This window comes from Lepidochelys olivacea (genome assembly GCF_965140295.1).
Source record: "Lepidochelys olivacea isolate rLepOli2 genome assembly, chromosome: 3".
In the NCBI taxonomy this organism is placed as follows: Eukaryota; Metazoa; Chordata; order Testudines; family Cheloniidae; genus Lepidochelys; species Lepidochelys olivacea.
In genome coordinates, this window is record NC_140413.1 from 5,189,138 (window position 1) to 5,200,154 (window position 11,017).

Consider the following 11,017-nt stretch of genomic DNA (forward strand, 5'->3'; position numbering starts at 1 on the left):
GGAAGGACAATAGGACTTGGAAGATACGAATCTTCCTCCTTCCTGAGAAGTTTCCTGGGATGCTGCTTTGACACTGCAGGGTCATGTGATCATGTCACCTGGTACTGAGCATCATTATGGACTGGTGGTATTTGTCCACTAGGAGGGAGTGGGGGTCAAACTGGGAGACAAAGGATTCCTGTCCTATCCAAAACCTATTTAAGGCTTTTGGACTGGAGTTAATCTGGGTTCTTGTCCACCACCTGCTCAAAAAGGAAGACTGCTGAAAACACCTGGAGAAAGAAAGAAACTAAACTGTGGGGGAGGAGGGCAGGGGCTGAGCCCAGGTGAGAAAGATCTAGCCTGTGAAAGGAATAGCTGATTATTTAAGCTGCAAGCAGTGCAGTTTACCTTCCATAAACTTTGCAACTGCACAAAACAACATTTAGGGTGAGAATGTACTTTCTATTGAGCAGTTAATTTCGCGTATTAAGTTTAGGTGGTGTGTTTTGTTTTATTTGCTCAGTAATCTGCTTTGATCTGTTTCCTATCGCTTCTAATCTCTTAACATTTACCTTTTGTAGTTAATAAACTTATTTTTACAAATCAGCGTTACATTAGCGACCCTTCAGACATCTCAGACAGAGGATGATTTAAGCAATAGCTTACGTACCACAGTTAGTAGTTCTGCAATTTCATATCCGAGTTCCCGCAGTACTCGAGGGTGAATCGGGAGTGCCTTCTCGAAACCATTCATTGAGTCAAACGCAAGTGATAGGACTCCACACAGGATGAAATATTCTGGCCTGTGTGATTCAAAAGGTCAGACTAGATGATCGAATGGTCCCTTCTAGCCTTAAATGCTATGAATCTGTGAATGATTTTACACCTCTAGCATGTTCCCTCTTGAAATAGTCCCAGTCTTTTCAATCTCTCTCTGTACAGAGGAGTCTTTCCAGGCTTTTAATCACTTTGGACCCACCCATTTCAACTCATGACAAGGTGCTCCACCCTTCCCCACTGCCCCCAGAAGAGGAGGTTAAAATGCTTTGGAATGCAGGGAGAGTATCTTCCACACCCCAAAGGGATGGTCCCTGATGAGAGCTGGGTCTGGGAAAGAAGCTTCTTAAAAGGAAGATTTTGAGCCATGGGAGAAGTCCTTGCTCACAGAAAGAAGCACACTCAGTCTGGGCCTGGGTTGAGAATACTTGTCCTACAGAAAGGACCCAGAGCTGAGCAGAGTGATGCTCTCTCAACGCAGGGTGCTTGGTCCTCTTAGCACTGTCATAACAGTCCCCGGTCAACCAGGGACACTTTGTTGTGAGTTAATGCCTCAAGAGGGTGAAATAAGACCTGCAGTGGGTATATAGCGAAGTGTTTGAAGCCTGAAGTTGGCAGACCTTCATCAGCCCGCTGGGGGCTGGCAGGTGTGGTGCCAAGAGTGGGATCTACAAGGCACCATATCCCAGTGACTGCTGCTGTGGTGGGCAGAGAACCAGGCCCAGCAACAGCACTGCTATCCCTTTGACAAATGGCATCTCAGCAGCCTCGGGGGCCATGGATCAATGTTCACATTGCACTCCCTGACCCCAGCGGTACCCAGGCCGGGCCGGGGAAGCCAATGATCCAACCAACAGACCAAATTCATTGATGAATCCTGCTCACGTGCCACTTGAGGCACCTTGCGCGTACGCTAAGAAGAAGAAGCAGCAGCCTCAAATGTTAGATAGCAGCTTTCTCCCGCCTCCGGGTCAGATGCCACCCCTCCCTGCAGGACTAGCCTAGGACTGGCCACCAGAACCAGCACCACTGACCCAAATGGTCCTGATCATGATCCTAAGGTCACCATGAAGAGCCCATCAATGCTCAGCAGCTCCCAGGCAAGTGGGCTGAACTCGTGCCAAACTGTTTTCTTTTGGTGTAAAACAGCTGCCGTTAAGGATGGTATAGGGGTTATATCAGCACATGTTTGGGAGAATTTGCATAACCCATTCCTGGCTTCACCACTCAGGAGTAGCATGGCCATCCCAAATGCATGCAGATAAAACCCCTATATCGTGCATTCTCTAAATATGGAAATAGGAAACACTGTTGTCCAGATGTCAGATTTCTCCCCCAAGGTCTGAATTCGGGGACTGGTATCTGTGGTTCGTTGCATACACTGCAGTCCTTAAACCTGCAGAGTTTTATAAGCTCTGCAGGAGGGAGAACTTTGCAGGCTCTCTCCTTCAACGCTGATAAACTCTGCAGGCTCCTGGTGCCAGCAATCCCTGTTTCTCCAACTCCTGGATTATTCCAAAAAGAAAAGGAGTACTTGTGGCACCTTAGAGACTAAAAAATTTATTTGAGCATAAGTTTTCATGAGCTACAGCTCACGGCTGCTACGCTGAAACCTGGATTATTCCAGTGACCCCTGTCATGGGCTGTGCTGTGTGCCCTATATGGGCTGAATCATAGGAAAGCACAATGCCTACCCATGATGCCTCAGAGTGCAATACTCTCCCAGAAGGAAAAATTTTCCTCTGGCCCCACATGGCAATCCCCTCTGGCTCCTTGTTATCCCAGTTTTATTGAGTTCTCTCTAACCATGCTGCTTTTTCTGTGTGTGGCAGGCTTCTGAGAGGAAGATGAGGCGCAGACACAAAAAGAAGAAAAAGAAAGGTAAGCAGTCCCTGTCCCCACAGCTGTGGTGGCAGACTCGGGCCCCATGCAAAGCAGAGAAGTCTATTCCCCCAGTCGCCTCCCCTCTTCCTGCGAAGGCACAGACATGCCCAGAGTCGTGCAGAGGCACTGGCTGGGGCTCCGTTCACACGCTGCCCCTGAAATCTGGGGCTCTGGGGTGCTAGGAAGCAAAGGATGCCCATGCAGTTCAATATCTCCCTTATGTCTCACTTCTGGCAGCTTTTGGACGTCGTGAGAAAGAGATGGAGGAGGCTTGTGCACCCCTAGAGACATGGTAAGCAATGCCCCCCTCCATAAATCTGCAGTGGCTCAGTCCCCTCCTTTAGCGTCATGCAATTCATCCCCACTCAGGGGTAGTAGCCCTAGTAATCCCTCCCCTGTCCCGACCTGTATACCAGGCAAGCATCTATTCTCCTTTAGAATCATGCAATTCATTCTCACCCAGCAGAAGCTGCCATCTCTTATCCACCCCCATGCATCATACAGCGGGTCATTCCCTTCTTCAAGCATCATGCGGCCCATTTAATCTGGAGTGGGGGAGGGGCAGTAGATTGTGTCTACTGGACTGGACCATCCTCCCCTGCAAGAGTGGGAGAAAACGTTTTCTGGGAGCAGCCCTGTGCACACCTGGGAGGTGAGGTGGAGAGTTCAGGGAGGAAGGCTGGCCTTTCTTGTACGGTGAGTAGGGTGAAAGGGATCCGGCAGCACTTCTGTAATGGCCCCTCCTCCACCCCCACCTCCAGTCCCCCAGCATGCGTTCCCAGTTGGACTTCAACGTTGGACCTTCAGCTCTGCAGCATAAAGCACCCCTTCGAGCTAAGGAGGCAGGTGCATTAGTTGGTAGCTGCAGTAGGCCATTCTCCTATTTGTTGATTAACTTGTGCGGAAGGGACATGACACACACGCTGCCAGCAGGACACACTCTCACCTTCTCAGCACTCTACAGGGATCACCTAAGAATCCAGCTAACCCAAAACCAGAACATCCAAGGCCTGGGTATTGCAGGGGAGGAGGTTGCCTCAGTGGAGAATGGGACACGGAGCCTTTCAGTGCCGCACCTCTCTGTGAAAGAGGGCCTGAGAGCAGGGCTTGCCCTCAACTATCTGCTCTCTCTGTTCCACAGCTGCTGCGTGCCCCTGGAGAAGCTCACCTTGGCTGACAGCCTCAGGCTGGTTGAGAGGAGGACACAGTACATGGACAGATACCTGGATGAAGTTCTGATACCGTAAGGCAACTGAATGGGGGGCACCAGACTGGGGTCTGTGTGGGAGGGGATAGTGAATGTAGAGAGCAGGGAACAGAGAAAACCAGACACTCCAGGAACGTAAAATAACAGGGAAAAAGCCTCTAAGAGGCTTTAGCTTTCAAGGTGAGACACCAGTGAAAGTGAGGTGAGGGAGCAGGGAATTGATTGCAAGCAGGCTCAGTTGGGCAGGAGTAGGCCAGGCCTATAAATCCAGGAAACTGGCAACAGACGGAGGCTGCCGCTGGGAAAGGGCAGTCCCTCCCTGGGAAGAAGGGGGAGTGTTTGGAGGTTGTACACCCATCAGGGGAATGAGGAGTAACAGGAAGCAGTCCAGGGAAGAAGCGGAGACGGCTGGGGGAGGAAAGCCCAGAACTCCTGGCTGGAGGGTCCCTGGACTGGAACCGGGAGTAGAGGGCAGGCCCAGGTTCCCCTACCAGCTACTGAGGGCGTGGCACAGACCGGAAGGACAATGAACGGGAAGCCTTCCTGGGTCACTGCAAGAATCATAGAGAATTGAAGGACTGTACCCCAAAGGGGAGAAACGCTGAGAGACAGGGCCAGCGGGCTGAGTCATGAAGACTGAGGTTCCTGAAACGAGAGAGTAGCTGCACTCCCAAGAGAGAGACGGAGTGATGGCGTGCGACATGGGAAGGGGCATTGACCTCAAGAGCCCATCCACGGAGTGACCAGGGGAGGCACCAGAGAAGCAATGAGGGGTGTCCCCCGTGACAACGTGGTGGGAAATGCGGGTACTCGGTCACCTCTGTGGGAAAGGGATTGTGCAGAGGACTGTAGACCGAGTGAAGCGTTGTATGAGACAGTCACCCTGATGTCAGGGGACTGTGAGAGAGACTGTACTCATGGTGGGTGACATAAAGAAAGAGAGGGAAAGTCTGTACACTTGGCTGCATGAGAGGCAGGGGAGGTGCTACCTTCCTCTCCTCCCCCCATGAGGAGCAGTCTTGAGGGGGAGGCTCTGTGATGAGCTGTCCACCCCACCCAGGACTGGAAGGGGCTAAGGTGGCCAGGCAGACGTGTGAACTCTGCAGGGTGCACCCGGAGGAAGAGTCAGGGAGCAGTGAATTGATTGCAAGCAGACTCAGCTGTGCAGGAATAGGCGGGGCCTATAAAGCCAGGAAGCTGGCAAGAGATAGGGGCTACTGCTGGGAAAGGGCAGTCCCTCCCTGGGAAGAGGGGGAAGTACCAGTTTGGAGCTGGTACACCCAGAGCAAGGATGGGAACCAGAGTAGTAGGAAGCAGTCCAGGGAAGTAGCAGTGAAAGCTGGGAGAGGAAAGCCCAAAACTCCTGCGTTGAGGGTCCCTGGCCTGGAACCAGGTGTAAACTGCGGGCCCGGGTTTCCCAAACGGCCACCGAGGGCACGGCATAGACGGGTGGGGCACTGAAAAGCAAGACTATCTGGGTCACTGTCGGCGTGAGAGATAATTGAAGGACTGTACCCTGGAAGAGTAGGAAATGCTGAGTGGCCTAGCCACGGGGCTGAGACAAAAAGAGGACACTGCAGTTCCCGGAACGAGAGAGGAGTTACAGAATAGAATCTTTCTATTAAAAGAGCACTCGGTCCCCAGTCATGCTCAAGCCCCATTGTGCTAGGTGCTGCACCTGTGCGTGTGACAAGGGGGTTATCGTTATCGATAAAATGGGTGCCAGCTCCCTCTCGCAGTCCTTCGTTCTCCAGTTGATGTCCTTGTGTCAGAGCGTGGTGTGCCATGAATGCCTAGACACTGCCCCATTGCAGTACAGTTGGAAGGCTGTGCCCAAGGTTTGCCTTTGCTCAGCAGGGCCATGTCCCATCTGTCCCTGTCTGCTCTCTCCCACAGGCCGAGTGTGATGACATTTGCCGTGAGCCGGTTCTCTGATTCCTCCATGGAATCCATCAGCTCTTTCCCCTGGAATCCCAGCTCCTTTTCCCTGAGAGAAGCCTCCGTGGCTCGGTCAGAGCCCCTCTGCCACACAAGGGAGATCATGGCTGTCAAGGGCTGGGAAGGATCCACTCATCCCATCCAAGACCAGCCTCTCCCCAGGCCTCCTGTCCACAGCAGACGAAACCGGCGAGAGCAGATCACGAGTCTGGACCAGACATCAGTCAATGGCTTGGACTTCAACATCCGACAGAAGCATCTGCAGAGCCAACTGGGGGCACCTACCCCATACACAGAGTCACTGGCCAAGATGATCCCTAATGCCCTTGCTCTGCGCCCACCAGACAGAGACCCCAGTGTGAAGTTCAACATGAGCAGGGTCCCTTTCCTAAGCCATGAAGTCCTGGAGGAGCTGGACTGTCACCTGAACACAAAGAGACTCCAGCATGAGCAGGGCTTACCCCTCACCCCGCAGAAACCTCACACAGCTCCTCTGTTGCCTCTAAGGGCCCCCAGTCAGATGTGGCTGGAGGATGGACATGCCCTACCCACAGACAGAAGGCAGCAGACTTGTTCCACACGTCTTCCAACACCAGTGGAAGATACCACCATGGAGACGGGCAGGAGTGATGGCACAGCTGGAAACCAAACTAACACAGATCGCTGCACTCTGCCAGCAGGGATGGATCTGACATCGGCACCTCCAGGAACTGTAATAACAGAGAAGATGCTCGCTGTGACACTCCACATTGATAGGAGCGAGCTGAGAAAGCCCCTTCCCAGTTTGAGTGGCACCAAAGGGACTGAAGAGAAGCTGGAGCTGCACATGGAGAGGAAGGTTATCTCTGGAGAAGGCTCCTGCCTGAGGCCAGGGGCACAGGCTGGTGAGAGCAGGGCAGATCTTCCCAGGACCCAATGCCATCAGGTTGCCCCAGAGGCACCAGGCTCTGGGCAGCTACCAAGATCCATTCTTGACTCTCTCATTGCTAGGCAGGCTGCACACGACCTGCAGATCAATCACCTGATGGAAATGTTGAGCAGCTCCCGCCCCTTGGCGAGCCATGTCTCAGTCTGCCATCTGTGCCGCAAGGCACATCAAGGAAAGATGAAGGGTAAGAAAACTCAGGAGGAGACACAAGAATCTGCTGAGCTTCATGGTCTTCGAGACATCCCGACTCCACATGGGTTCGATGGAACTGTGAATTCAAAGCTCTTCAGGGACCAGCAGCCTATCAGAGTCTGCAAGAAGTGCGGTAAGCTTCTACAGAAGAGACCAGCTGACTCTGCAGGTGCTGACTTGCCCAGAATGTCCCATGGAATTCCCCAGAGATGGACTCCAGGAGACTCTGCAGCATCATCCAACCACAACAAGATGCCAGTGGTGTGGCTCCTTCCAGCAGACAGGAGCAAGAGGCAGGATGGAATGGGGAAAAGGGCTCCCACCAAGCAATCGAAGATGGTGTCCATTGCGACAAGTACAACAGGGCTTTCGCAAGCAGGGGAGAAAGCAACTGGGAGTCCTGACGCTTCTCCTCCAAAGCCACCAAAGGCCTCCAGAGCTAGGACATCATCCCCTTCAAGGAACAAAGTTCCAGTTCTCAAACAGATCTTAGTGTGCCTGAAGCAAACCTTCTCCAAGCTTCAAAAGAAAGTGAAGTCCCAAATGTCCAAGGACTCTTGTTCAAGAACACCTAATCCTAAATTTACAAAGCCACCCTTTCGAAATGCAAGGGCCTCTAAGGGTGTCTGGTAGTAGTATAAGAGACCTACTGTCAATCAAACCCTAACTCTGCCTCTTTACCCCTTATACCCCACCCCTTGACCCCTTCGGCCCCGACCACCTGTCACCGGAAGTTCCACCCATGGGGGTATTACTTCCAGAGTCAAGGCGGACACATGACAGGAAGCAGAGTGTGTCATGTGACCCCCTCGAAGAACTCCTCCCACTGCCCTCTACTAATCAGGCTCAGTTTTTCCCCCATAGGCCTCCCCGAGAGGAGATTTGACTAATCCGGGAGAGTTCCAGGGCAGGGTGACCCTCCGTTAGTGGTTCATGTGACCCCACTAAGAACTGCTCCCACCTTCCTTCTGCCAATGAGGAGGGGTTTCAGCCTCATAGGACTGCCCTGAGAGCAGATTTGACCAATCGGGGATATTCCACGTTTGGGTGACCCATCCGGAAGTGTTTCATGTGACCCCTCAAAGAATTCCTCACACAGCCCTCTATGAATCAGGAGGGGTTTCAGCCACATAGGGCTGCCCAGAGAGGAGATTTGACCAATTGGATGTGTTCCAGGGCGGGGTGACCCATCCGGAAGTGGTTTGTGTGACCCCTCTAAGACCTCCTCCCACCTTCCTCGACCTATCGCAATGGGTTTTGGCGGCATAGGACCACCCTGAGAGCAGATTTGACCTTTCGGGGGTGTTTCGTGGCGGGGTGACCAGCCCAGAAGAGGGTTGTGTTACCCCTCTAAGAACTACTCGCAGTGCCCTCTGCCAATCAGAGTGCAGCACCATCACCCCATGAGTCCCAGCACCGGAGCAGAAGAGGCCATCTTTTACCAAGAACGCGTGCTTTAGAAATTGTGGAAACATGGACTCCTTCACCACCCCCGTGAGAACTTGGGACTTTCTTTTAGCCCCAAAGGCCTTTGGACTTGTGTGGAGACACCCCAATGAGCGTGGTGGCCTCTTGTCATCCACCCCCCTGGAGGAGGAAGGCGAACGCAGCTTGGGGGAGTCACCGGAGAACAAGGTGAATAGAAAAGATGTGGCTCAGGTAAATGAATGATTAAGAAGTGGCGGTTGATGATGGGGTGAAATGGGATTAGGAACCCGAGGGGCGGGAGAGTTTTGTAAATTTAAAAACAAGCAGTGGAAACTTACACTGTTTCTTTTCTGAAAATCTCTTGACAGCTCGACGATGCCTTTCCAGAGGCCCTGGAGGCCGCAGACAGCGTCACATCAAGTAGCGAAGATGAACCAGGCCCACCTTGTTTTTGCTCAGCGCCGATCCAAATTGTTGAAGAGGACTCCGAGGATGACGGCTAGAAGGCGTTTCGGAGGAGGTTTGGCATGGGACCCACTAAGCCAGTGCCACGTCGTGAGCGTAAAAAAGTCATGCGGACTATTGTACGCGTTGCTGTTTCTGCTGTCCTCAATCGCTGCCTTCGGGAAAAGCTGTTTGAAGATGAGAGGGCTGTGTCATGGGTCCGCCAGCCTAACGGCACCATGGCTGTGTGACTTGGACTTCAGTGGATAGAAACTGCCAGCTCCGGGGCCGGCGTGCTGAGCTGTGTTTGGAAAGCCTATTAAACACTGTTCTTGCCATAGGTTAAGCTGTGCAATGTCTGTGCCTCACCCAAGAACATTTAGCGCACGGGGTGACCTTGATAAATGCTGTGCAATTTAGTGCAGACCCTGACCGTGTTTGAAAGAAAATGACCAAACCGTAAGATGCTGCTTCCAGCGTTATATTGACCGTCTGGTCTGCACAAAAAGTTACAGAACCCTGCTTCAGAAAAAGACCAGTTGTAAGAAATCAAAAAGGATTAAGTTAGAAAATGGTGAGGGGACAAACAGCGACATACAACTGGGTAGCTGTAAATTGAAAAAAAAAAGAAAAAGAGGGCTTTGTGACTATCTGTGTTTCTGTTAGAAGGTCTCTGGCCCTTGGTTTCTTTTCACGGAGATGTATGTCTTTTAAAGAAAAGAAAAGAAAAAAGAAATAAAAGCAACCCAGTTGTGCAGACAACTTATTCCCCCACCCCAGATCACAAAAGGGAATGCTAGGGAGCGGGGATCCAATCACCCTGCTAACTATTTTGAAGCAAAGCTTCAGGTTCCTTGGAGACTGTCTCTTTCAACAGAAACTCTCTTGAATTGCTGCTGGACTGGAAGAGGAGGTATGCTCCCTGTTTTTAACTCTGAAAATATATATTCTATAAGGCCATTCTTTGGCCATGCTGTCTTCATAAATAATGGTGCCTTTCTCTCTTGCAGTGTGATCTGTTTAGCATGGAACTGGTAACTTTAAGCTGCATTTCACCACCAGGCCAAGGTAAAAACCATTTTAACTATAGTTGTGCTTAATACTGTTATATTTAAAAAACAGAAAAAACAAACAAACAAAAAACAAACTTCAGGTATTACACAGGTTGTACAGAGAGTAATCCTAACTTAAGATTTTTGCTTGTTCTTTAACTGAAGGCCCAAACACACATCGGGGCGGGGCGGGGAAACAGAACAACCGTGTGCCTTTTAAATGCATGTGGGTTTACTGAAAAGTATTTGATTGCAAACTGTTGGTGTTTTTCAACTGCTGGAGTGTGTGTGTTGTGTGTGTCTGAGTTTTTGGTTGCAAACCTGGTTTGATGTGTTTATGAAGCTGCTGTTTTTGTGTGTGTGTGTGTGTGTGAGAGAGATGGGGTGGTTTTTTCAAAAGTATTTGGTTGCAAACGGATAGTAATGGTGTTTTTAAAACTAACAAGGGTTTTTGTGCAAAATGGGTTTTAGAATGGGTTTTAAAAGCAGTTTGGTTTTTATTTTGCAAATGAGATGTATTTTAAAAAAATGTTTGTGGGTTTGTTGTTTCAATTGGTAGAAATCAACTCTAAACCTGTGTTTGTTGTACAGCCTGAAAGGGATTATTTTGTTTTAAAGCTGTGACTTTTTAAATAGAAAAACATCCTAATGAATATTTTATTTTTTTAAGTTTACAAGACAGTTCCATGTGTTTTATTATAACGTTGTTTGCTTCACAGTACGGTCAAAACACGAGAGGGTAAACAAGCTGAAAAGAAAAAAGGAAAAGAGCCAGCTGAAAAGGAAAATGGACCAGCATCAGTGACTGAAGGATGGATGAAGCCCAGTAAATCTATTTTGCTTATTGGTTTGGTTGTTTTATGAGGTTTTGTATTCTAAGTATATACATAGGTGTGGGTGAGAAAGATGGTAATGTTCAGTTTTGTAAAATGTTTTTCCCCGCCACATAGGCAAGAGCAGCTTTCCTGACAATGCTGTAGTCGAAGCGACAGGGACACCTCCACCAGAACGGCCAAAGAACCAGGAATCTGCTTTGAGACCTTTAACAAGGCTAACGCAAAACAGCATAAGGGTGCAGATGAAGCATCAGGGCAGTCGAAACCTCATAGACGTCAAACCCAAGGACAACAAAACCCAACCACGCAAACACCCCTCCAGTTCCTCAGAGGCCACCACCACACCGAG

General features: G+C 50.4%; 1 long non-coding RNA gene across 1 annotated transcript; it reads left to right on the forward strand.

Annotated features, from left to right (window-relative positions):
- Nucleotides 1-9,645: 9,645 nt before the first annotated feature.
- On the forward strand, nt 9,646-10,654 carry LOC311517476. The gene is made up of 3 exons (XR_014710711.1): nt 9,646-9,693; nt 9,791-9,848; nt 10,552-10,654. It is a non-coding gene; the product is annotated as an uncharacterized lncRNA (long non-coding RNA).
- The last annotated feature ends 363 nt before the right edge of the window (nt 10,655-11,017 follow it).